Consider the following 24620-nt stretch of genomic DNA (forward strand, 5'->3'; position numbering starts at 1 on the left):
CTTTAATTTCTGCTCGACTGCTTTGAAAAGCACATCTGAGTCACTGTATCTTGTAAAAGAAGGTGATAAACTTAACCTAGCCTGATGATTGGTCAGTGTGTCTGGCAGTGTTATGCATTTCCAGTTCTTATTCTTTAATAAAATTCCACATTTTGATAGTTTCCAATGGGAATTTCAAAGGTTAACATGTAATTTCCTGCATATTATAATTTTAAAGATTTCATGAACGGAATGATGTAACTTAAAATCAGTAAAATCTTTTTTGTTTTTTTTTTAATAGAGGTTTTTATTTATTACTGCACCAAACAAAAAATACAAAAATAATGCTAAAGGGTTGAAAGGTTCCTTCCTACATAGAACAATTTTTCTTTCATATTTGTGTATGTGTGTGTGTGTGTGTGTGTGTGTGTGTAATGCTGCTCCTCCGGCTGTGTTTCTGTCTGTCTCGGTCGCCCCTCTCTGCTGGCCTGTGGAGAGAGAGACACACTCTGGCTGAGAGGTTAATAATCTTGCACCTGTTCTCCACATGGCCTCGTCCTCCCATACACACCTCTTATTTAATCACTCACAAGGGTCAAACTGAGAGAGAGAGAGAGAAAGAGAGAAACTGAAGAAGAGCTAGGTGCGAGAGGAGAAAAGAGGTCGCTGAAGGAGGAGAAGATGAATGGAGAGATAGCGGGTTGCTGTGGTCACCACTTTTCACATCGTCCGCAAAGTAATGCACAGTAAGAAAAGATATTTTTAAATATAAACACACACACACATCCTAAAGTATCAGGACAGTCCTTCTACTGGCCTTTTATTACTGGTTTAAGGTCTATTTCTATTTTCTATTGCTGATATAGACTAATATGATCTCTATAGTAAAACACCTTCTAGTAGAACATCATTCCTAATGCCAGTTATGAGCTACACTGCAAACCCACAATTAGTTTAAACTCAAATAAATTAAGTCTGTTTTATGTAAAATTGGATATTTCCAAACATTATTCAATTGTTTTACACAATTATACTATTGTTAATTAGGTGAACATTTGTGGGCACATATACAGGGGTTGGACACTGAAACTGAAACACCTGTAATTTTAGTGTGGGGGGTTTCATGGCTAAATTGGAGCAGCCTGGTGGCCAATCTTCATTAATTGCACATTGCACCAGTAAGAGCAGAATGTGAAGGTTCAATTAGCAGGGTAAGAGCACAGTTCTGCTCAAAATATTGCAATTCACACAACATTATTGGTGACACACCAGAGTTCAAAAGAGGACAAATTATTGGTGCACGTCTTGCTGGCGCATCTGTGACCAAGACAGCAAGTCTTTGTGATGCATCAAGAGCCACGGTATCCAGGGTAATGTCAGCATACCACCAAGAAGGACCAACCACATCCAACAGGATTAACTGTGGATGCCGGAGGAAGCTTTCTGAAAGGGATGTTCGGGTGCTAACCCGGATTGTATCCAAAAAAACTAAAAACCACGGCTGCCCAAATCACGAGAATTCAATGTGCACCTCAACTCGCCTGTTTTCACCAGAACTGTCTGTTGGAACAATAAATTAGGGCTACCTTTCGTAAATTATGGAGCTGGAATGATGGAGCTCCATCCGATACTTTTGGACAGGATGAGCTGGAGTATTAGACCTAAGATTATGGGTTCAAATCTCAATAAAGTCTTCTAGGTCAGTGAAGATCTGGTCGATCTTATACAGCTCTGGAAAAAATGAAGAGACCACTTTAGTTTCTGAATCAGTTTCTCTGCTATTTATAGGTATATGATTGGGTAAAATGAACATTGTTGTTTTATTCTACAAACTACGGACACTTCCAAATTACAAAAAAAAAAAAATATGTCATTTAGAGCATTTATTTGCAGACAATGAGAAATGGCTGAAATAACAAAAAAGATGCAGAGCTTTCAGACCTCAAATAATGCAAAGAAGTTTTTAGAGTTCAGAAATCAATATTTGGTGGAATAACCCTGGTTTTTAATCACAGTTTTCCTGCATCTTGGCATGTTCTCCTCCACCAGTCTTACACACTGCTTTTGGATAACTTTATGCCACTCCTGGTGAAAAAGTTCAAGCAGTTCAGCTTGAATTGATGGCTTGTGATCATTCATGTTTCTCTTGATTATATTCAAGAGGTTTTCAATTTGGTATAATCAAAGAAACTCATAATTTTTAAGTGGTCTCTTATTTTTTCCAGAGCTGTATTAGGATTATTAGGATGTTATAAACATTTTTGAGCTGCTAAATTTGTGTTTGCTGTATCTATTTATCTGATCTCAATCTTGAGATGAGCTAAATGCAATCAAATCCCCCTGACAGCAATGTTCCAGCCACTGTAAAATGCTTGATTTCAGTAGAAACACAGGAGAAGACTGTGTCCACATACTTTTGGATGTATATTTATATATGCTGTGGATGGTTCAGATGAAGCGTCTCAGACAGCAGTGTGAGGTGGAGAAAGGTCAGAGTTTCTGCTGTACCTCCACAACCCTCCATCGATCTGCTCCAGCGAGGACAGCTTTCAGCATCCTGATCAGACAGAGCGTCGGACTGTACTCAGATCAGCTGTACCTCTTTTAATGACTCCTGTAGTCTTATAATTACAGTATCCAACCCCTGAATTGATTCCCTCATAAGAGAAGACATCTACTGATCAGGTGAGAAATCAATGAATTCTAGTTCATCAGGTGTGCTTGAGATAAAACATATCAAATATCTGGACAAGCTAGTGGGAGATGGTTGACTGTGATGTTTGATTGCTTTTTAGAGATATGGCTAGAATAGAATAGGAGAGTGTCCAAAGTTCAGTTCAGACATGAGTTCACAGACTTCACCAACAAGGAAACAGACACAAAAGATCAAATACAATCTCTGAATGTTTCTCCAGAACCAGTTGGAAGCAAAGTTCACAAGTTCAGGTAAAGCACCATGGACTGCACTACTGGGCTTGGCAGAAATAGGGGGCTATCACCAGCTGCCACCAGAAAAATGAGGAGGCAGGTGGTCCAAAAACACAAAAGTAACTGCAAGGTTTGGACAGCAAGGTACAGACCCTCCAAAAGTATTGAAACAGTGAGACAAATCCCTTTATTTCCATATATTTCCACCTGGATCTATTACACAATTTAGAAGATAACACCTCACGTTTGAACCCACCATAGACTGTGTATAGCTGGACAGAGCATCGTCTCTCAAAAGTGAAGCCACCACAGGTCGGGCGCCCCCTGCTGTTCGGTTTCAGAAAGCTGTGTAACCCCACCCATCCCCATAGGTTTCAATGGCAAAACAGACAACTTTCAATCACATTTTTTTCTAATATACTGTAATTCTACCTCCATTATTTAAATGCAACAGCTAGTGTAACCTCTGCTTATATCGTCAAATTTATATATCCCCACAGAATTTGTTTTTTAAAATGTTATTCAGCTCTATTCAAAAAAGGTGTGGTTATTGTAAAAGGGCTGCTTATGAGCGGGACCAATAACAGACCGTCAGCCCGCTCCTCCCCGCTCTGCAGTCTGTGACCGCGAGGCAGCCTTCAGGGGCGGGGTTATTTAAATGAGTAGGCGGTCTCTCCACAGTCTTTCTCCCTCCTCTGGTCTCTACTGCGCAGAATCGGGTGTCAGGATCGCCAACATGGCGGAAGATTTTGGCTTCATTTTCATTGAATGAATGGGAACGGCGACACTGCGTCCATCTTTTTTTACAGTCTCTGGAACCCACCCATTTATCTTATGCACAAAAGGAACAGATCAACAGATAAAATTAAAGGCTTTCACTGCCGCCTTTTCAGTTGGTGTTTGTTTTAGGGGTTACTCCCTCTTCTCTTGAGCAGGTAGAGTTCCTGCTTTACAGGGTTCAAGTTTGGAGATTGACTAGTTCAGTCTAAAACCTTCCACTTCTTGCTATCTGAGGAACTCCTTTATAGTTTTAGTGTTTAGAGTGTTTTGGGTCATTATCTTGCTTCATGATAAATGATCTCCCTGGCAGTTTGTTTGGATCTTTTGTCAAATTGCCATGCAAAGTTTTTTCTGTAGACCTAACTGTACATAAATAAAGATTAATAAGCCCATATCAGAACAAGCCATTTAAGCCCAAGCCACTATGTTTCAAAGATGAGCTGGAAATGCTCTGCACTCTTGTTCATGACCACTTTTGTGATCAGTAGATTGTGGCACATTTACCCGTGCCAACTTGAGGTTGTGGTTGATGTCACTAAAACATGCCTTCGATTTTTTTCTTTACAGCTCTCACAATGTTTTGGCCATCAACTGCTTTTGTGTTCCTTGCTATACCTGTATGACCTCTGTTAAGTAGTACACCAGTGATGACTTTCTTCTTCAGGACATTTCAAACAGTTGTACTGGCTATGACAAATATTTAGGAAATGGCTCTGATTGATTTTCCATTTTCTTTTAGCTTCACAATTGCCCATAGCTTACTCCTCTAACTAAAAATGCTCCGTCTGCACAGGAAAACTCAAATCTGAAACTGAAGGTAGACATTTCAGTCTACAGCAGAAATAAAGTGATTGGCTTCACTGTTCCAGTACTTTTGGAGAGAACTGTACATACTAAAAGCTGGAGGTGTCCATGCTTGTGCAGCTCTACTGACCCCAAAAGTACCAGAACAGTCTAGAGGCAGAGGTTTGAAGTGTACTCTGATAAGATCACCCTGCATACCGTGAAGCATGGCGACAGCTTGGTGATGCCCTGGGGCTGCTTTGCTTCCTCTGGCACTGGCAACCTGCAGCTTGTAGACAACTAGATGGATTCAATCCAGTATCACTAGGATAAACCATCCCATCTTCTGTGACAAAGGCAAAGCTTTGTCATTACCGGATCTTCCAACAGGGCAACTTCAGCATACCATGAAGTCCAACAACATTTGGTTTCAGAAGAAGTCCTGGAAGATTCTGGAGTGGCCATTAGAGTTGTCTGATTTAAATTATATAGATATCAGCAAACATCCAAATAATCATGATTTGGATGGGAAATGCTCATGAAAAACAGATTATGATTCTTCAACTAAAAGAAGCTTGTGAAGCTTGTGTTGTTTCACCTTTTGTGGTATAATCAAGCATCTAATCATACCACAACTTATAAATATATATTTAAGCAACTAGGAACATATATACTGTAGTTTATGATCATAGTTGCTTAGAGCAAGAGTGAGGGAAAGAGAGAGAGAGAGAGTAGGAGAGAGAGAGTTAAAGGTAGCAGGTTGTTCTGCTTATGCTACGAGGTCATTTATTTTGGAGCTGGTGAGATTTACTCGCCAGCAGCGTGTCATGCTTCATAATGTCAGCGATTTCTGGCACTTCCATCCATCCAGCGCTGATTCATTGTGGTCAGGAGTGGCATGACGTATTCCAGCTCAAGATGCCCTCAGACTGTGTAGCTCCAGCACACACACACACACACAAATATACACAAACATATAAACACACAATTTGTCAGGCTCACAGTGTGGCAGAACATTCCTCAGATATGCAAGAGAGAGAGTGTTTGAAGGTGGGCGAGTGTAGGGGTGTAGGAGTGTAGAAATTTAGGAGTGTAGGAGTGTAGCAGTGTAAGGAGTGTGAAGTAGTGTAGGGGTGTAGTAGTGGAGGAGCATAGTGGTGTAGTGATGTGGGGTTGAGAAGAGTAGAGGTGTATGAGTGTAGATGTGTAGGGGTGTAGGAGAAAAAAGGGGGTAGTAGTGGAGGAGTGTAGGGTTGTAGTAGTGACGGAGTGTAGAGATGTAGAAGTGTGGGGGTGTAAAACTGTGGAAATGTAAGAGTGGAGGGGTATAGGAGTGTAGGGGTGTACTGGTGTAGGTGTGTTGGACTGTAGGAGTGTGCAGGTGTAGGGTTGTAGTGGTGTAGGGTTGTAGTATTGTAGGGGTCTATGGGAGTGGTAGTGTATTGGTATAGGAGTGTAGGGGTGTAAAGGTGTAATAGTGTAAGGGTGTTGGAGTGTAGGGGTGTAGGGTTGTAGTGGTGTAGGGTTGTAGTATTGCAGGGGTCTATGGGAGTGGTAGTGTATTGGTATAGGAGTGTAGGGGTGTAAAGGTGTAATAGTGTAAGGGTGTTGGAGTGTATGGGGTGTAGGGTTGTAGTGGTGTAGGGTTGTAGTATTGTAGGGGTCTATGGGAGTGGTAGTGTATTGGTATAGGAGTGTAGGGGTGTAAAGGTGTAGGAGTGTAAGGGTATAGAGGTGTATGGGTGTAGGGTTGTAGTGGTGTAGGGCTGTAGTATTTTAGAGGTGTATGGGTGTAGGAGTGTATTGATGTAGAAGTGTAAGGGTGTAGAGGTGAAGGGTTAATAATGATGGCACTGTTGGTATATAATCATATTGTACGGTATATCTGTGGCCTGAAGATGAAAGGAATAATATTTGCTCCCTTTGGGAAATTACAGCAGCAGAGATCTGCCATAGATTAATATTACACCATCTGTCTGCTAAACCCAGACCACCCTCCATCAGATTTATATCCACACAGAATTTCATTATTGTTATTATTATTTTCATTATTGGAGATTCAGTAGCAAAGGCCAGCTGACCCCCACACACCACTCTCTGAGACTTGTGTACTCACTTCATACGCAAGTCTTTTAAGGTAACAGTGTAGAGTCCAGCAGCTAAAAGTATTAAATCCAGCAGTTTAGATTGTTTGAAGTGTAGAAACCAGCAGTTTGGATTGTTTAGATTGTAGAGTCCAGCATTTTTGTATCAGTTAGAGTGTAGAGTTCAGCAGTTTAGATTGTTTAGAGTTTAGTAGTTTGGATTGTTTAGAGTTTAGAATTCAGCAGTTTGGGTCAGTTAAAGTGTAGAGTTTAGCAGTTTGGATCAGTTAGAGTGTAGAGTCCAGCAATTTGGATTGTTTAGAGTGTAGAGTCCAGCAATTTGGATTGTTTAGAGTGAAGAGTCCAGTAGTTTGGAATTTAGAGTGTAGAGTCCAGCAGATTGGAGTGTTTAGAGTGTAAAGTCCAGCAGTTTGGAGAGTTTAGAGTGTAGAGTCCAGCAGTTTGGATTGATTAGAGTGTAAACTCCAGCAGTTTGGATTGTTTAGAATGTAGAGTCCAGCAGTTTGGATTGTTTAGAATGTAGAGTCCAGCAGTTTGGATTGATTAGAGTATAAAGTCCAGCAGTTTGGATTGTTTAGAATGTAGAGTCCAGCAGTTTGGATTGTTTAAAGTGTAGAGTGCAGTAGCTTGGGTCAGTTACAGTGTAGAGTCCAACAGTTTGGATTGTTAAAAGTGTAAAGTCCAGCAGTTTGGGTCAGTTAGAGTGTTTAGAGTGTAGAATCCAGCAATTTGGATAGTTTGGAGTGTAGATTCCAGCAGTTTGGATCAGTAAGAGTGTAGAATTTAGCAGTTTAGAGTATTTAGCGTGTAGATTCCAGTAGTTTGGGTCAGTTAGAGTGTAGAGTCTAGAAGGTGAGAGGAACTGTGTGCTTTGTTTCAAAATCAATACCTTGAGCTTAAGAAGAAAAATAATCGGACGCTAACACGGGGAAGGCTTGTGTTTGCAGCTCGTTTTCATTAGTGTTGTGTGATTTGTATTTCAGTCGCTTCCAGTTCCCTCACTGTGGGGAGATTTAAAGCAAGCACAGCAGTATTGACTGTTCGGCCATTTGCATGAGAAGCAGGCTGTATTGATATATACGAGGCTGCTGGGTAATAAAGTGCAGTGTGACGCAGTGGCCTTACTCACCCTTAACTCAATCCCGGCCAGCAGCTCGAAACCATCACCGCCTCAGCGTCATATTACTGAAATTAAGCCCTAAATTTGATGTGTTCTTCCGCCGAGAGACGGGGAGGTCCCCAGTATGCTGGGTGTTGTCTGAGGGAGGTAATTTAGTACTAAGTGAATTTGGATGCTGTAAAACTGTCAGTAGAATAGATACACACATTCACCGAGTGGCAGCCCCCTCATGCGTTGGGGCCCGACCCCTCATATATCGTGCGGTGATGGGTGTTAGATTAGTGCAGCGCCGGCTGAGAACACACTGTACAGCTCAGTTTATCAACAGCGCTGCGACCAAACACATTCTGCAACGTTCAACTCTAGACTAATGCTGCGTTAGTGTGCAGTACTCACTAACACTCAGTATATGCTAATACTCAGCACAGACTAACATTTGCTACATGCTAATACTCAGTAAAGGCTGACATGACCCCTCCATAAATGTAACTACTCTTCATGTGTTGCAGACAGCAGCAGCTGTGATTGGTCTGCTTAGTTTTATTTTCATGTATAAAATATTCCTCCCAATGCAGATACACAAACACACATGTATAAATGCTCATAACGATGTAGGACGATCATACAGACCACAACGTAGACTTTGTATTGGCTCAAAGCAGAAATATAAACAAGACTTAGCACCCAGTATAACATTCAGTATAGGCTAGCACTCAGTTTAGGTCAGCACTTAGTACAGGCTAACACCCAGTATAGACTAACAGTCAGTATAGACTAACAGTCAGTATAGACTAACATCGAGTATTGACTAACACCCAGTATAGGCTAACAGTCAGTATAGACTAACAGTCAGTATAGACTAGCACTTAGTATACGCTAACACACAGTATAGACTAACTCTCAGTATAGACTAACATTGAGTACTGGCTAACATTCAGTATGGGCAAAAAGTCAGTATTGGCTAACATTCAGTATAGACTAAAACTCAGTGTAGACTAAAACTCTGTATAGACTAAAACTCAATATAGACTAAAACTCTGTATAGACTAAAACTCAGTATAGACTAAAACTCTGTATAGACTAAAACTCAGTATAGACTAAAACTCAGTATAGACTAAAACTCTGTATAGACTAACATTCAGTATAGACTAACATTCAGTACTGACTAACATTCAGTATGGGCTAAAACTCAGTATTGGAGGACATTCAGTATAGACTAACATTCAGCATAGACTAATATTAAGTAAGGGCTTAATCTCAGTATAGCCTAACATTCAGTACTGACTAACATTCAGTACTGACTAACATTCAGTACTGACTAACATTCAGTATAGACTAATATTAAGTATGGGCTTAATCTCAGTATAGCCTAACATTCAGTACTGACTAACATTCAGTACTGACTAACATTCAGTATAGACTAATATTAAGTATGGGCTTAATCTCAGTATAGCCTAACATTCAGTACTGACTAACATTCAGTACTGACTAACATTCAGTATAGAATAACATTCAGTATTGTCTAATATTCAGTATAAGCTAACACTCTGCATTGACTAACATTCAGTACTGACTAACATTCAGTATAGAATAACATTCAGTATTGTCTAATATTCAGTATAAGCTAACACTCTGCATTGACTAACATTCAGTACTTAGTTTTCTCTGAAATTAAGGTTGGTTGTTTATTACGCAGCACTACTAATCTGGGGAAGTTTACACTAGATATTGGAACACTGCTGTAAAATGGATTTGATTGAGAATTTGAGTTTGTAACTGAAGCTTAAACTGAACATAGACCTTGTTCTGAACAGATGAGTAAAGGCGTACGCTTGAGCCGATATCTCTCTCTCTCTCTCTCTCTCTCTCTTCATCATGCAGAACAGCTCTGTCGTCCTTCTTCAGCATCAGCTTATTCCTTCCTTTCATTTCACGCAGTCTGAGCTGACTTCTCTCATTCTGAGAGCGTCCAAACACCGGGGCAGGCTGGAGGGTACGAGCTAAAGCAAGAGAAAGAAACAATCTTAAATTAAAGAGAGAAAGACAGAGCGAGACGTGCCCCAACATCAACCAGCTCATCACACAGTAAGATCAGATTTCTAGAACCGCTTTTAAACTCCAGAACACTGCGGGACTCCTGTTATACAATGTCTGGTGTTTTAAGAAATGTCTTGAAGATTGTAGAGATGGGTAGAGTGGCCAAAAACAGAACTAAAGTAAAAGTACTGTTAATAGTACTTGAAATCAAGGGTTAAAATCAAGGGTCTGGAGGCACACAGTCCAAGCTGCTTGAGGTCTAGTGTGAAGTTTCCATAATTTAGTGGTGGTTTGGAGAGTCATGTCATCAGCTTTTGTTTGGTAAACAGACTTAGGTTGTTAGACAAGCTTGTTTTGCTATTCAAGATGCATAATGAATTAAGCAACAGTAAAAATGCGCATTGAATAAAAAATGACTTACTAATAATGTAACTGGAGGAAGGAAAATGAATATAACGGAGTAAAACTACATTTTTTACATCATAATTGTAATCAAGTAAAAATGCTTTTTTTTTTTTTTTTTTACAATAAGTTTATTAATGGTTACTAGTTTATTAGTTTACAAGTTTACAATTAGTTTATTAATGGTTACTTATTAGGTTGTAAAGGCCTTAAAAATCATTAATAATCAGTTATAACAGATTATTAATGTTTTTTAAGGCATTTACAACCTAATAAGTAACCATTAATAAACTAATTGTAAACTATTTATAAGCTCTTTATAAAGGTAGTCTTATTTTAAAGTGGTACCAGTTTGTTTAATTTGTTTAAAAGTTACTTAAGTAAATGTAGTAAACATAGCATGTTACTACCCACCTCTGTGAAATGCAGCGTGATTGACATCCCCATTACTTCACAATCAAGTCTTAAATTCCAGGATCAGTGCAGGTGACTCTCCAGATTGAAGCATCACAGAGTATCAGTGCGGTTTTATACCCGACACGGCCGTATTAACGGAAACGGCCGTGAAAGAATAACAATCGCACGCCTCGGTCCCGATCCGCTCACACAGATCCGCCTGGCTTTGTGCTGCTGCTAAGCCTGTTGGTCCCGCTGACGTGTGGGCCTTCGTGATCCCCACTCTGAGGTGTGTGTGTGTGTGTGTGCTGTTGTTTCATGGGAGCATCAACGTTTTTAACCTAAACAAACAGGAAAGAAAGGAGCAGAAAAAAAAGCAGCTTTATGAGAATGCAGTCCATTAAAGCACAGCTAATAACCTCCCACAGCGTCTCACATTCCCTCATTAGGATGAATATATATATATATATATTAATAACACTATAAATGAAGGTATTGTGATGTTTTACACTGACGAGGCAGAGCTACAGCCTCTCATTAGCCTAAGTATATATTAATAAATCTATAAATGTAGGTATTGTGGTATTATACACTGAGGACACAGAGCTACAGCCTCCAATTAGGGTGAATATATAGCTGTGGAACAAATGAAGCGACCACTTCAGTTTCTGAATCAGTTTCTTAGATTTTGCTATCTATAGGTTTGAGTAAAATAAAATGTTTAAACTACAGACAACGTTTTTCCTTTCAGAAATCAATATTTTGTTGTAATAACCCTGGTTTTTAATCACAGTTTTCATGCATCTTGGCATGTTCTCCTCCACCAGTCTTACACGCTGCTTTTGGATAACTTTATGCCACTCCTGGTGCAAAAGTTCAAGCAGTTCAGCTTGGTTCGATGGCTTGTGATCATCCATCTTCCTCTTGATTATATTCCAGAGGTTTTCAATTTGGTAAAATCAAACAAAACTCATCAGTGGCCTCTTTTTTTTCCGGAGCATATATTAATAACTCTATAAATGTAGGTATTGTGATATTATACAGTAAGGAGGCGGAGCTACAGTCTCTCATTAGCACTGAATGGGATTTGTAACAGTGTTCTACAAAGGTTGACCAGTCACTCTACAGTGATACATAATGCTGCATTAGTGGGCGGAGCCTGGTGAGAGGGATTGAGAGAGATTATTAATAAAAGCTGGAGAAGTTGGAGATTGAATGGCCTGTTCTGAGTGGAGGGAAGGACACAGGAAGTTGTGGTGTTGAGAGAGAAAGGTCGGGTCAGTCTGAGAGAGAAGCCTTTAAACAGAGCCTTTTACGGTCATCTCGACGACGAGCTTTAATTAAAGTCCTGGCGTTGGTCCCAGCAGACTGGGAGCGGTGGCCTCGCTCTCTCTCAGAGGAAGACCCACGCCGCTGTCCTTTACTTCGACTGGACGCTTCGCTGATGGACGTTTTGGCGGCGGATAAAATAAACAAATCAGAATTATCGCATTAATGCCACCGTCTCCGTCTCCAGCGCCTCGTCTAATGAAGGAGTTTAGTCTTTAATCATAATCATGCTTAAAAACACGCATTTATAATGATTTTTTAAAACACTCCCTGCTGGGAAACTCATATTGTTAGCGCGTGATAAAAACGCGACGTGTCACTGGTGCGAAATCCATTAGCGCTTCTGCTTTTAAGCGAGACACCCATGAAAAGAATATCTCAAATTAACTTGATGTACGACTTGGTGAGGGTCCAGAGTGATATTTAAAGCTGTTTATGCCTAAAACTCTCACACACTCTGCCAGCAGCCCTGCCAGCAGTGGCATTATCACTGCGCTGGATCCAAAACGGGTCAGATCCAGGACTAAAGCTCATGGAGGAGTCAGTTTGTCAGATTGGGTCTATGTACAAGCATCAATGAGTCTACGCCAGGGGTCACCAACATGGTGCCCGCGGGCACCAGGTAGCCCGCAAGGACCTTATGAGTAGCCCGCAGGCCTGGTCTAAAAATAGCATTTTTGTTGCTATTCTTTTTTTTTTTAAATCACAGTTGCATTGATGTAATTTTAGATTATATTACATTAATATTAGCTTAGAGATAGCCTATAGTTTATATATTATTATACAATATAATGTAATATAATATGTAATATTATATTAAAATATAATATAAAATGTAAACACTTGCAGAGATTTATAATAATAGTGTTGCCTATTGATATCTGTGTCTTCACATAGATGAATGTCATTAATTATTAATAATAACATATAATTAAAGGTAAATTGAGAAAATTTGTAATTTCACGAGTGTGTATCAAACTGGTAGCCCTTCGCATTAATTGGTACCCAAGAAGTAGCTCTCAGGTTCAAAAAGGTTGGTGACCCCTGGTCTACGCAATATGGCAGTAATGTGAGTATATACTGTATGTTTGACTGTAATGTGGGTATATATGTCTGTAATGAGGTCATTTAATATGAGGGCATAAACAGTATCTGTAGTGTGGGAATATAAAACTATAGTATGGGCATACATACAGTTCTAAAGAAAATTAAGAGATCACTTTAGTTTCTGAATCAGTTTCTTTGATTTTGCTATTTATAGGTATATGTTTGAGTAAAATAAACATTGTTGTTTTATTCTAAAAACTTCATTAATTTTTCCCGAATTTCAAATAAAAATATTGTTATTTAGAGCATTTATTTGCAGAAAATGAGAAATGGCTGAAATAACAAAAAAGCAGAGTGCATATTCAAAAAGTTTTAGGAGTACAGAAATCAATATTTGGTGTAATAACCCTGTTTTTTATTCACAGTTTTTATGCATCTTGGCTTATTCTCCTCCACTACTCTTACACACTGCTTTTGGATAACTTTATGCCACTCCTGGTGCAACAATTCAAGCAGTTTTTCAGCTTGGTTTGATAACTTATGATCATCCATCTTCTTCTTGATTATATTCCAAAGGTTTACAATTTGGTAAAATCAAAGAAACGCATCATTTTAGGTGGTCACTTATTTTTATTTTTTTGTATATAAAGCAGTAATTTGGGTATATATATAAATCAGTAATGTGGGTGTTTATAAAGCAGTAATGTGGGTGTGTATAAAGCAGTAATGTGGGTGTGTATAAAGTAGGAATGTGGGTATATATGGTAGTAATGTGGAAATGTCCCCATGGCATCTACAAAGTTTATTGTAAACTTTCCAAGACTGGTATCTGACCCTGCTCCTGTCCGTCAGTCTGTGGATCCTGAGGGGCACTAATAAGTGCTGAATGTGGCACAGGCTGGCACCACATCAGCATTTTTCTCTGGGTACAGGAACGGTATGAGCGTTTTACTGACGGCGTCTCTGCTGAGCTCCAGTAGACTCAGGCTGCTGTTGCTGGGGAGCGACTCCAGCGTTTGATGGGTTTTTTGATCATATTTGATATTCCGCAGTTTAAAGTTATTGATGAGGTGATTTTTCTGGTGCTGATGGGAGAGCTCAGTGTTCTGTCCTTTGACATTAAGTGATTTTGTTTTTGGTTGAGATGAACGCGGCGCTCGCTTCCACCGTGATCTTTCAGAAAGTACGGAACAGTCTGCTCCCTGCAGACAGACGTCTGTCTCCATTCATTCATTTCCTTCTACAGAGGTATGTTCTCTCTCACACTGTCCATCATGCCGAGTGGAGGTGGAGGTAGAGGGTAGAGGTGCTGGTGGTGGGTCGGGGGGAGTGGAGGCTGAGGGGAGGTGGAGGGTAGAGGTGCGGGTGGTGGTGGTGGGGGTGTGAGTTGGTCCTGAAGTGATGCTGTTTGGTTTTAGAGATCAGTGGATCAGTACTTGCTTTTAGAAGGCGAGCTCACAGATCCAGTGTTCTCCATTAAAACTGGAGCATCAGTACAAAAGAGCACACTGTCTATCTACAGCAGCTAGGGTATGAATGGGTATGATTATGAATTGATATAAGTATGGATTGGTGTGGGTATCGATTAGTATAAGTAGGGAATGCTATGGGTGTAGATTGGATTAATTTGGATGAATATAGTTATAGATAGGTAGGGTTGTGAATTGGTATGAATGAGCATGGTTATGGATAGGTACATGTATGAATGAAAATAGTTTTGGATAGGTAAGGGTGTAAATTGGTATGGGTTATAAATGGGTATGGTTATGGATTGGTATGAGTATGGATTAGTATAGTTATAGACTGGTAAGGGCGTGAATTGGTATGAGTATGGATGTGTACAGTTATGGATTGGTAAGGGTGGGAATTAGTATGTTTATGGATGGGTATGAGTATGGATGTGTACAGTTATGGATTGGTATGGGTATGGATGTTTACAGTTATGGATTGGTAAGGGTGGGAATTAGTATGTTTATGGATGGGTATGAGTATGGAGGTGTACAGTTATGGATTGGTATGGGTATGGATGTTTACAGTTATGGATTGGTAAGGGTGGGAATTAGTATGTTTATGGATGGGTATGAGTATGGATGTGTACAGTTATGGATTGGTATGGGTATGGATGTTTACAGTTATGGATTGGTAAGGGTGGGAATTAGTATGTTTATGGATGGGTATGAGTATGGATGTGTACAGTTATGGATTGGTAAAGGTGGGAATTAGTATGTTTATGGATGGGTATGAGTATGGATGTGTACAGTTATGGATTGGTAAGGGTGGGAATTAGTATGTTTATGGATGGGTATGGGTATGGATGTGTACAGTTATGGATTGGTATGGGTATAGATGTGTATAGTTATGGATTGGTATGGGTATGGATGTGTACAGTTATGGATTGGTAAGGGTGGAAATTAGTATGTGTATGGATGGGTATGAGTATAGATGTGTATAGTTATGGATGGGTATGTGTATGGATGCGTACAGTTATGGATTGGTAAGGGTGGGAATTAGTATGTTTATGGATGGGTATGAGTATAGATGTTTATAGTTATGGATGGGTATGTGTATGGATGCGTACAGTTATGGATTGGTAAGGGTGGGAATTAGTATGTTTATGGATGGGTATGGGTATGTATGTGTACAGTTATAGAATGTTAGTGGTGTAAATTGATGTGGGTTAAAATGGGTATGGTTATAGGTTGCTATGAGTATAGATGTGTACAGTTATAGAATGTTAGGGGTGTAAACTGGTATGGGTATGAATGGGTATGGTTATGGATTGGTAGGTGTATGAATGAGCATGATTATGGATTGGTATGAGTATAGATGTGTATAGTTATAGATTGGTAAGGGTGGGGGTTAGTATGTTAAAAGATTGGTATGAGTATGGATGTGTACAGTTATGGATTGGTAAGGGTATGAATGGATATGGTTATGGATTGGTATGAGTATGGACTTGTACAGTTATGGATTGTTAAGGATGTTTATAGAGAGGTTTAAGAGTATTTGAGTATAATATACAATATTAATGGGTATAAGTGGATGCGTTGGCATACACATAAATGAGTATGACTCGGTCAAGCACAAGCATGCTTATGGATTGGATTGGGTATGAATTTGTGTAGATTGGTATGTGTGTGAATAAATTTGTGTATGGTTATGGTTAGCATGCTCTTCTCTGCTGCTGATTGGTTCAAGTAGCATGATGCAAAAAAATAAACTTTGGCAGACAGAGAGAGAGAGACAGACAGCCAGAGGCAAACATTATAACAAAAAGGAAATGAATAAGAAGAAGAGTGTAGGATGTTGACTATAAACAGAGGAAAGAGTCACTTGTGTGAGAGTGTGTGTGTGTGTGTGTGTGTGTGACATTGAGAGAGGCAGTGTGTGTAGATGTAATTAAAGTGAATGTGTGACGGCTCTTTAGTAGTAAGGAAGCCCCGTGGCGGCGCTTTAAAGTGACTTTTGCGAAAAGACCCTGAACATGACACTGACATTACACACACACACAAAGACAATGCACACACAGGCAGGATAAATAAATAAACAAATAAACAAATAAATAAACAAACAGATAAAGATAAACCTTTCCAACGCACATCAGAATCCGGAATCTCGGAACGGCAGTGTTTTTCCCAGTTTAATTAGGGCGATAATGACCCGCGGCGGTGGCGGCTCGGTTTAAAGCCCAGACTTCAGATCTGCCGCCTTTTGTACTCTGCGCTTCTGACGCAAACTCAACCTTCAGCCGGTAAGAGAATTCCCAGGTAACGAGCGGCTCGGCGGCGCAGGGAGAAATAATTACGGCGGGAACGCTGTGAACTCTGTTCCGAATGAAAACGGCAGCACGCCTGTAATTAGTGTTTTGACAGCGACGGGCGTTCTCTCTCTCTCAGAGGACAAACAGAACCAAAAACGCAGATTTACTGAGATTTCAACTGATCATCTGCACTTGAAACCCACTGACCACTTAATCAGAAACCCCCTCTCTAGCAGCCCCGTCTCGCTCTTCTGTTTGGATATAGTCTAATAGCAAACATCATCACTGAGCTGCAGCTGAGAAGATCTCAGGTCTCTTCAAAAAGGACTTCAGAGCTTTAATATGCCATTACATATCCAGCATTTTACACCAACAGCTTCCAGCAGCTCAGCCAATCAGATCACACCTGGATACATGAGAGGAGGCTCTGAGGAGGATGATATTGCTGCTCTGTTTGGACTTAAAAGAGAAGTCAGAACTTAATCCTGAAGTTTATATGAACAGCAATATAACTCTGTACTGTACATCTGAATCACTTTACTTTGTTGAGTGTGTAGAGTGTGTAGAGTGTGCAGAATGTGTAGAGTGTGTGGAGTATGTAGAGTGTGTAGAGTGAGAAGAATGTGTAGACTGTGTGGAGAATGTTGAGTGTGCAGAGCTTGTAGAGTGTGCATAGTGTGTAGTGTGTTTGGAGTTTGTAGATTATGTAGAGTGTCTAGAGTGTGTGGAGTGTGCAGAACATGCAGAGTGTGTGGAGTATGTAGAGTGAGCAGACTGTGTAGACTGTGTGGAGAATGTTGAGTTTGTAGAATGTGTAGACTGTGTGGAGAATGTTGAGTGTGCAGAGCTTGTAGAGTGTGCATAGTGTGTAGTGTGTTTGGAGTTTGTAGATTATGTAGAGTGTGTAGATTATGTAGAGTGTGCAGAACATGCAGAGTGTGTGGAGTATGTAGAGTGAGCAGAATGTGTAGACTGTGTGGAGAATGTTGAGTGTGTAGAATGTGTAGAGTGTGCGGAGTGTGTGGAGTATGTAGATTGTGTAGAATATGTAAAGTGTGTGGGGTGTGTAGAGTGTGCGAAGTGTGTAGAGTGTGCAGAGTGTGTAGTGTGTGCAGAGTGTGTAGAGTGTGCAGAGTGTGTGGAGTTTGTAGAGTGTGTGGAATTTGTTACTGACTGCAGGAATGAAGGAAGTTTTGCATCAGAGACATCAGAGCGGAATGAGAGTTTATACACTGAGAACAATACACCCATACCTGCACTCTGAGAGAGAGAGAGAGAGAGAGAGAGAGAGAGAGAGAGAACGAGAGAAAGAGAAAGAGAGAAAGAGAGTGAGAGGGAGGGAGAGAGAGAGAGAGAGAGAGAGAGAGAGCACTTTGCTGCAGTAATGGGATGAATTAGAAATTATTCTATCTCCCTCGTCCATTTTCGTCTTTCTCTCCACAGCCCTCACTCAACCACTTTCTCAATATCTCTCTCTTCTCTCTTTCTCTCTCTCTCTCCCAACCTGTCCATCCACCTGCTCTCCTATTCATCAATCTCTCACCTTCCTTTTTCTTTTTTCTTTTGTCTCTTCCTACTCACTCCATACTCTCTCTCTCTCTTTCTTTCTTTCTCTCTCACTCTCTCTCTCTCTCTCTCTTTCGCGCGCTCTTGTCTGAAATTGGGACCAGAGCAGCTGGTAATTGAAGATCATTGTCTCTGCAGGCCCTCAGGATTTGCAATGCTTTCTCTCCAGAGCTCATCTGTGGGAGAACCTCGGACGCCCAATTCTGCTCTCTCTCTTTTTTGTTTGCCTTTTTTTTTTTTTTCCTCCATAAACTCGGCGAGCCTTTTCGAAATTGGATTTTCATCTAAAAGGAGAGGCCACATTGTGTTTGTGCCGCCGCTCCCATCTTTCACTCTTATTCTCTGGCTCACCCCCTCCCCGTCTCCTTTCTCTCCCTCTCTTCCAGCTCCTCTTCTCTTCACTTCTTTTTTTATTAATTCGTTGGGTCACTCTGGATGAGATCGATGATGAATTAATAATTGAGGATTTCACTTCAGTCTCTCTGGAACTGTTCTTATTGTGATTTTCATCTTTCGCTCCGAGTCTGCATGTCTGATATATCTTTGGTCATAAATGACAGTGGAGTTTTAATATATTTAAGTTTGAGTTTATTATGAAACATGTAAGCTTTTATTAATCAAACTTAATATTGTATACCCAATATCTAAACCAGTCCATACCCAAACCAATCTATAACAATACACACCCATATACAGTATAGTGTATATTTAATGTTGCAGTGTGAACTGTTCTTCTCAGTGCTCTTCCTGTTATTGATCAGCTGACACATCTCCTCCTTACAGCAGCTGACTTAATTGTTCAGAAAGCAGCTAATTAGACACGCACACACACACACACACACACACACACACACATACACACACACACAGATAGGATAGAGAGTGTTAGGTCAGATGGTTCTGCCTGCTCTCATTTTCTTTCTCTCTCTCTTTCCCATGATGCATTGCTCTCTGTTATTGCCCCATAATGCTGTTCTCCAGCAGAGTGTATGATTCCATTATCAGCCTCTGAACCTGCTCTCAGCAACCACACACAGACACACACACACATATTCACCAGGGGTCGTGTGTGTGTGTGTTTGTGTGTGTGTGTGCGCACTCTCTATAAGGACACTGAACAGTACTATTGTCCCTCATTGTGGACAGTGTCCAGTTTATATGAATACAAATGTGGGGCGAAAGGTATGACTTTAACACAGGTATGTAGTGCAGGTGTGTAATACAGGTGTATAGTACAGGGTTATAATACAGCTGCATAGTACAAGTGTGTAGTATAGGGTTTATAATACAGGTGTAAAACAGATGTGTGGTGCAGGTATGTAATACAGGTATGTAGTGCGGGTGTGCAGTACAGGGTTATAATACAGGTGATTACTGCGGGTGTGTAGGGTAGAAATGTAGTACAGGTGTGTAATACTAGTGAGTAGTGCAGGTGAGCAGCATAGGAGTGTAGTGCAGGTGTGTAGAGCAGGGTTATAATACAGGTGTGTATTGTTAAAGTGTAGTGCAGTTGTGTAGTACAGGGTTATAATACAGGTGGGTAAGACTAGTGAGTAGTGCAGGTGAGTAATATATGTGAATAGTACAGATGTGTAGCACGGGTGAGTAATATATGTGAATAGTACAGGTATGTAGTGCAGGTGTGTAGTACAGGTGAGTAATATATGTGAATAGTACAGGTATGTAGTACAGGTGTGTAGTACAGGTGAGTAATATATGTGAATAGTACAGGTATGTAGAACAGGTGTGTAGTACAGGTGAGTAATATATGTGAATAGTACAGGTGTGTAGTACAGGTGAGTAATATATGTGAATAGTACAGGTATGTAGTACAGGTGTAGTGCAGGTGAGTAATATATGTGAATAGTACAGGTGTGTAGTACGGGTGAGAAATATATGTGAATAGTAAAGGTATGTAGTGCAGGTGTGTAGTACAGGTGAGTAATATATGTGAATAGTACAGGTATGTAGTGCAGGTGTATAGTACAGGTGAGTAATATATGTGAATAGTACAGGTGTAGTACAGGTGAGTAATATATGTGTAGTGCAGGTGTGTAATACATGTGAATAGTACAGGTGAGTAGTATATATGTGTAGTGCAGGTGTGTAATACATGTGAAAAGTACAGGTGAGTAGTATATATGTGTAGTGCAGGTGAGTAATATATGTGAATAGTACAGGTGAGTAGTATATATGTGTAGTGCAGGTGTATAATACGTGTGAATAGTTCAGGTGAATAGTATATATGTGTAATGCAGGTGTGTAATATATGTGAATAGTACAGGTGAGTAGTATATATGTGTAATGCAGGTGTGTAATATATGTGAATAGTGCAGGTGAGTAGTATATATGTGTAGTGCAGCTGTGTAATATATGTGAATAGTACAGGTGAGTAATATATGTGAATAGTACAGGTGAGTAGTATATATGTGTAGTGCAGGTGAGTAATATATGTGAATAGTACAGGTGAGTAGTATATATGTGTAATGCAGGTGAGTAATATATGTGAATAGTGCAGGTGAGTAGTATATATGTGTAGTGCAGCTGTGTAATATATGTGAATAGTACAGGTGAGTAATATATGTGAATAGTACAGGTGAGTAGTATATATGTGTAGTGCAGGTGAGTAATATATGTGAATAGTACAGGTGAGTAGTATATATGTGTAATGCAGGTGAGTAATATATGTGAATAGTGCAGGTGAGTAGTATATATGTGTAGTGCAGCTGTGTAATATATGTGAATAGTACAGGTGAGTAATATATGTGAATAGTACAGGTGAGTAATATATGTGAATAGTACAGGTGAGTAGTATATATGTGTAATGCAGGTGAGTAATATATGTGAACAGTACAGGTGAGTAGTATATATGTGTAGTGCAGGTGAGTAATATATGTGAATAGTACAGGTGAGTAGTATATATGTGTAGTGCAGGTGTGTAATATATGTGAATAGTACAGGTGAGTAGTATATATGTGTAATGCAGGTGTGTAATATATGTGAATAGTACAGGTGAGTAGTATATATGTGTAATGCAGGTGTGTAATATATGTGAATAGTACAGGTGAGTAGTATATATGTGTAGTGCAGGTGAGTAATATATGTGAATAGTACAGGTGTGTAGTATATGTGTAGAACAGGTGTATAATAAGTGTAAATAGTACAGGTGTGTGAATGTGCGTGTATTGGAAAGAGAGTTGGTTTAGAGCTCTGTGTAAACGGAAAACGTGAAATTAAAGTGATTCTTTTTTCTCATTTCGGAGGGCAGGTGTGAGCCTCGGTGGAAGGAAGTGATTTATTTAGCAGATTTAGATTTAGATTCAGCGTTTGATCAGAATGTGTCATCTAACCTTGGTGAAGAACAGCTGATTTAATGCCAGTGTTTCTCCTGACATTCCTCCGTCTCTTTCACACCAGCATGTGATCAGCTTTCAAACCAGCAGAAAAAAGAGAAAGCTTTAAAAGATTTGATGCAATCAGCCGTAACCCGACTCTTCTGGGAGCGCTGAGGAGGAGGGACTGAAGCAGACAGGAGACGATTCCCTTCAGCAGCACTTATCTCCCGTCCCGTCCCGTCCCGTCCCGACACTGCGGGGTTTGTGCTGCTTTTCACAGACGAAGCTGCAGACGATTCTTCTCTGCTTTAATTCACAGTTACAGAATGTTAAATATTCATTCAAGTCTTACTGTATAAAAAGACGGTAATGCTTTATAACACACTCCATGTTTAAGGGGGTATATTCCTTTTACTTACAGTGTAACTTTTCTGAATGAACCAATACATTCAGAATACTTACCGGGTTCTACAGGTACTTTAACTGTAGGTATAAATAAAGTACAGCCAGGAACAAGAGTGTAACAACTAGGTAACTTTATAAAACCCTGTACTTTCCCAACACTTATGTTTTAACTGTTCTCTGTAAACAAAGTACGTATGGGGTTCTACTCTTACTTAAATGTTGGTACAAATAAAGCACATGAGAACCTCCAATTTCCCTAAACTTGTGGTGCAATTTTCATATGAAAAAATAATATATAATCGTTTTGCCCTTTGTAACACTTCAGGGAATTGCTATTCTAATAATTTTATGAGTTTGAAAAAAAAGATGAGGATTTGATTTATGCTTTTAAAAAACTGTCAAGGGTGGAGCAGCTAAAAACAATCAGGGTGTAGTAGGAAGAAAACATATAGTTTGTGATGTCAAGACTGAAAAACAGAAAAACACAATCAGGAATGCTGAGATTTTAAAGAAAATGTATTCATTAATCCACAGAAACTACAAGGTTTTATATTAATGATTAATAAACCCACAACTCATCTGATTTCTACTGTTCTTACTCTATTCAGTAAATACTCAGAAGCAACAGGGAGAGGGCTGTATTATGTAGTGTACAGTGTTTTACCATTCTTACTCTGTAAGAACACAAAACGAGGGCTGTATTATATTATAGCATTACCAAAAATTATTTCTCTCAGAGTACAGCTTTACATTTAAACTATTAGTTAAAATCAATAGTCTTTTATAAAACTGATAGAGTTTTGAATGTAGGGGAGCCTTCACAGTAAGTCCTGGGTCATGAATGGGTGCATTGCAGAGATAGGGGGAGTTCATTGGGTAATTGATTGGGTTTGGATAACTGATTGAGATTGGGATTGGAATTGGTCTTTCAAATAGGGGAGAAAATAGCATAAAATTTAAAAGCACAAACAATGAAAGTCCCATATCTAAAGAATTATTTCAGTCTAATCAGGCCATGTCTTAAAAATGTAAGTCTGATCACTTCAATCATTTGATCATAAAGCTTTAAAGTAATAAAATCATATCTCCACTACAATAACGAGATCAAAAATACGGTTAGATCTTTATCTCTGATAAAACTGTACAAAAGGAGTCACTTTCCCCTGATCAGACTGGCTCATCGCTCTATCGGTTGATCAGATTGTAATGAGTCAGGTAAGCGAGTGTCAGGTGTTTGTGTCGGTCAGCTGGGTGATGGACGTTGTCCAGCTCGGTCACACGCCGTCTGTCAGTCACTCACTTGTTTTCTGAAATGCGATCCTGAAGAGTCCGGACACAACCTCCTCTACGGAACAAAGTGGACATTCTTAAAGCTCAGCGCAACATCACCATGTTCTTAATAGTGTTGTAGTCAAGACCATTGAAGTTGAGCCCGAGTCAAGACCAAGACTTTTAGAAGCAGAGACTGAGACAAGACTAGGACCAGATAAAAAGAGTAAAATGGAAAGACAGAAATTAAATAAATTGGAATGTAACATTAAATGGTATAAAGAAGAAAAATGTACCTCAGACAGACTTGGCTGGTCTTGACAACAGTTTCCAACTCTCACCTCTATCCCAAGACAAGACTGATTTCAAATGAACTTAAGTCTGAGTCTAAGACGAGACCAAGACCACTCGTTTGTAGTCTTGAGTCTGGTCTCGAGACCAACACCAGACTCAAGTACTACAATATTGACCCACTCTTGACCAACCAGGTGCAAGCACTCTCATCACATCTCTGTACCTCAATATAGACAGGCAAACAGGTAGCAAACAAGACAATAAAATAAATGAAAAAAATAAAAAAAAACACATAGATAAACTATAAGTAGTGGTAGCTTCAAACTAATGGACCCTAAACTAAAATTAGGACCCAGAACAAAAACAATAAATCAAGGGTTTTAAAAAGAGTTTATCCTGCCTTAATTGGAATAACTCTCACTACTTTTCCGATAAAACCGTCTGCTAGATATCAGAATAGAAACATTGCTGTAAGGATTTGACTGCATTCAGCAACAGTAAAAGCGGCATTAGTGAGGTCAAGATTTTGAATAATGATCACCACCAAACCTCATCGACCAAACTTATCATAACCTTAACCTTATCAAAGTACTGGACATGATGGGTCCATAATTTCAGAAAACACAGTTTCACTGCTCCACAGCTCAATACTGGGGGCTTTTTTATAGCCCACACCTAGCATGTGGCATGGTACCAATAGCTTCATGTTTATTATCTGTTCAGAGAGTCCTGTTCTATTATTAGCAATACTTTTAACTATCCTACAGTTACTGGAAAAGCTATGTGTGTGTGAAGTTGTGCATTTTAACATCTTTTTCAGCAATGGGCACAACCAGAAGTAGCTAAATAAAGCCTTCATTAGAAGGGGAGTCCACAAACATTTGGACATATAGGATATATAGTGTAAGATAATCCTAGTTGATCTCCATTTCTCCCAGGTGAATTCCTCGCCCGTGCTGCTGTTCTCAGCTAATAAACCGCTTCTGATTGACAGGTCTCGCCGTCTTTATGGTGAATTAGCCACCGCCTCCGTTAGCTGCTCCGGAGGCTAATTCCTCCTCGGCGGGGTTGGGTATCCGCAGGGT

General features: G+C 39.8%; 1 protein-coding gene across 2 annotated transcripts in view; it reads right to left on the reverse strand.

Moving 5' to 3' along the window:
* Positions 1-24620, reverse strand: part of parietopsin — a 416841-nt gene that overhangs the window by 42496 nt on the left and 349725 nt on the right. The window contains exon 2 of one of the 2 annotated variants that reach the window (XR_007440928.1): positions 1897-1920. The exons of the other annotated variant lie outside the window; for it this stretch is intronic. The gene's annotated coding sequence lies outside the window, so the exon portion shown is untranslated. Of the gene's footprint in view, positions 1-1896; positions 1921-24620 lie in introns of those variants that run through there. 2 annotated transcript variants of the gene reach the window in all.

The sequence above is a fragment of the Astyanax mexicanus genome, chromosome 10 (assembly GCF_023375975.1).
Source record: "Astyanax mexicanus isolate ESR-SI-001 chromosome 10, AstMex3_surface, whole genome shotgun sequence".
Taxonomy (NCBI): Eukaryota; Metazoa; Chordata; class Actinopteri; order Characiformes; family Acestrorhamphidae; genus Astyanax; species Astyanax mexicanus.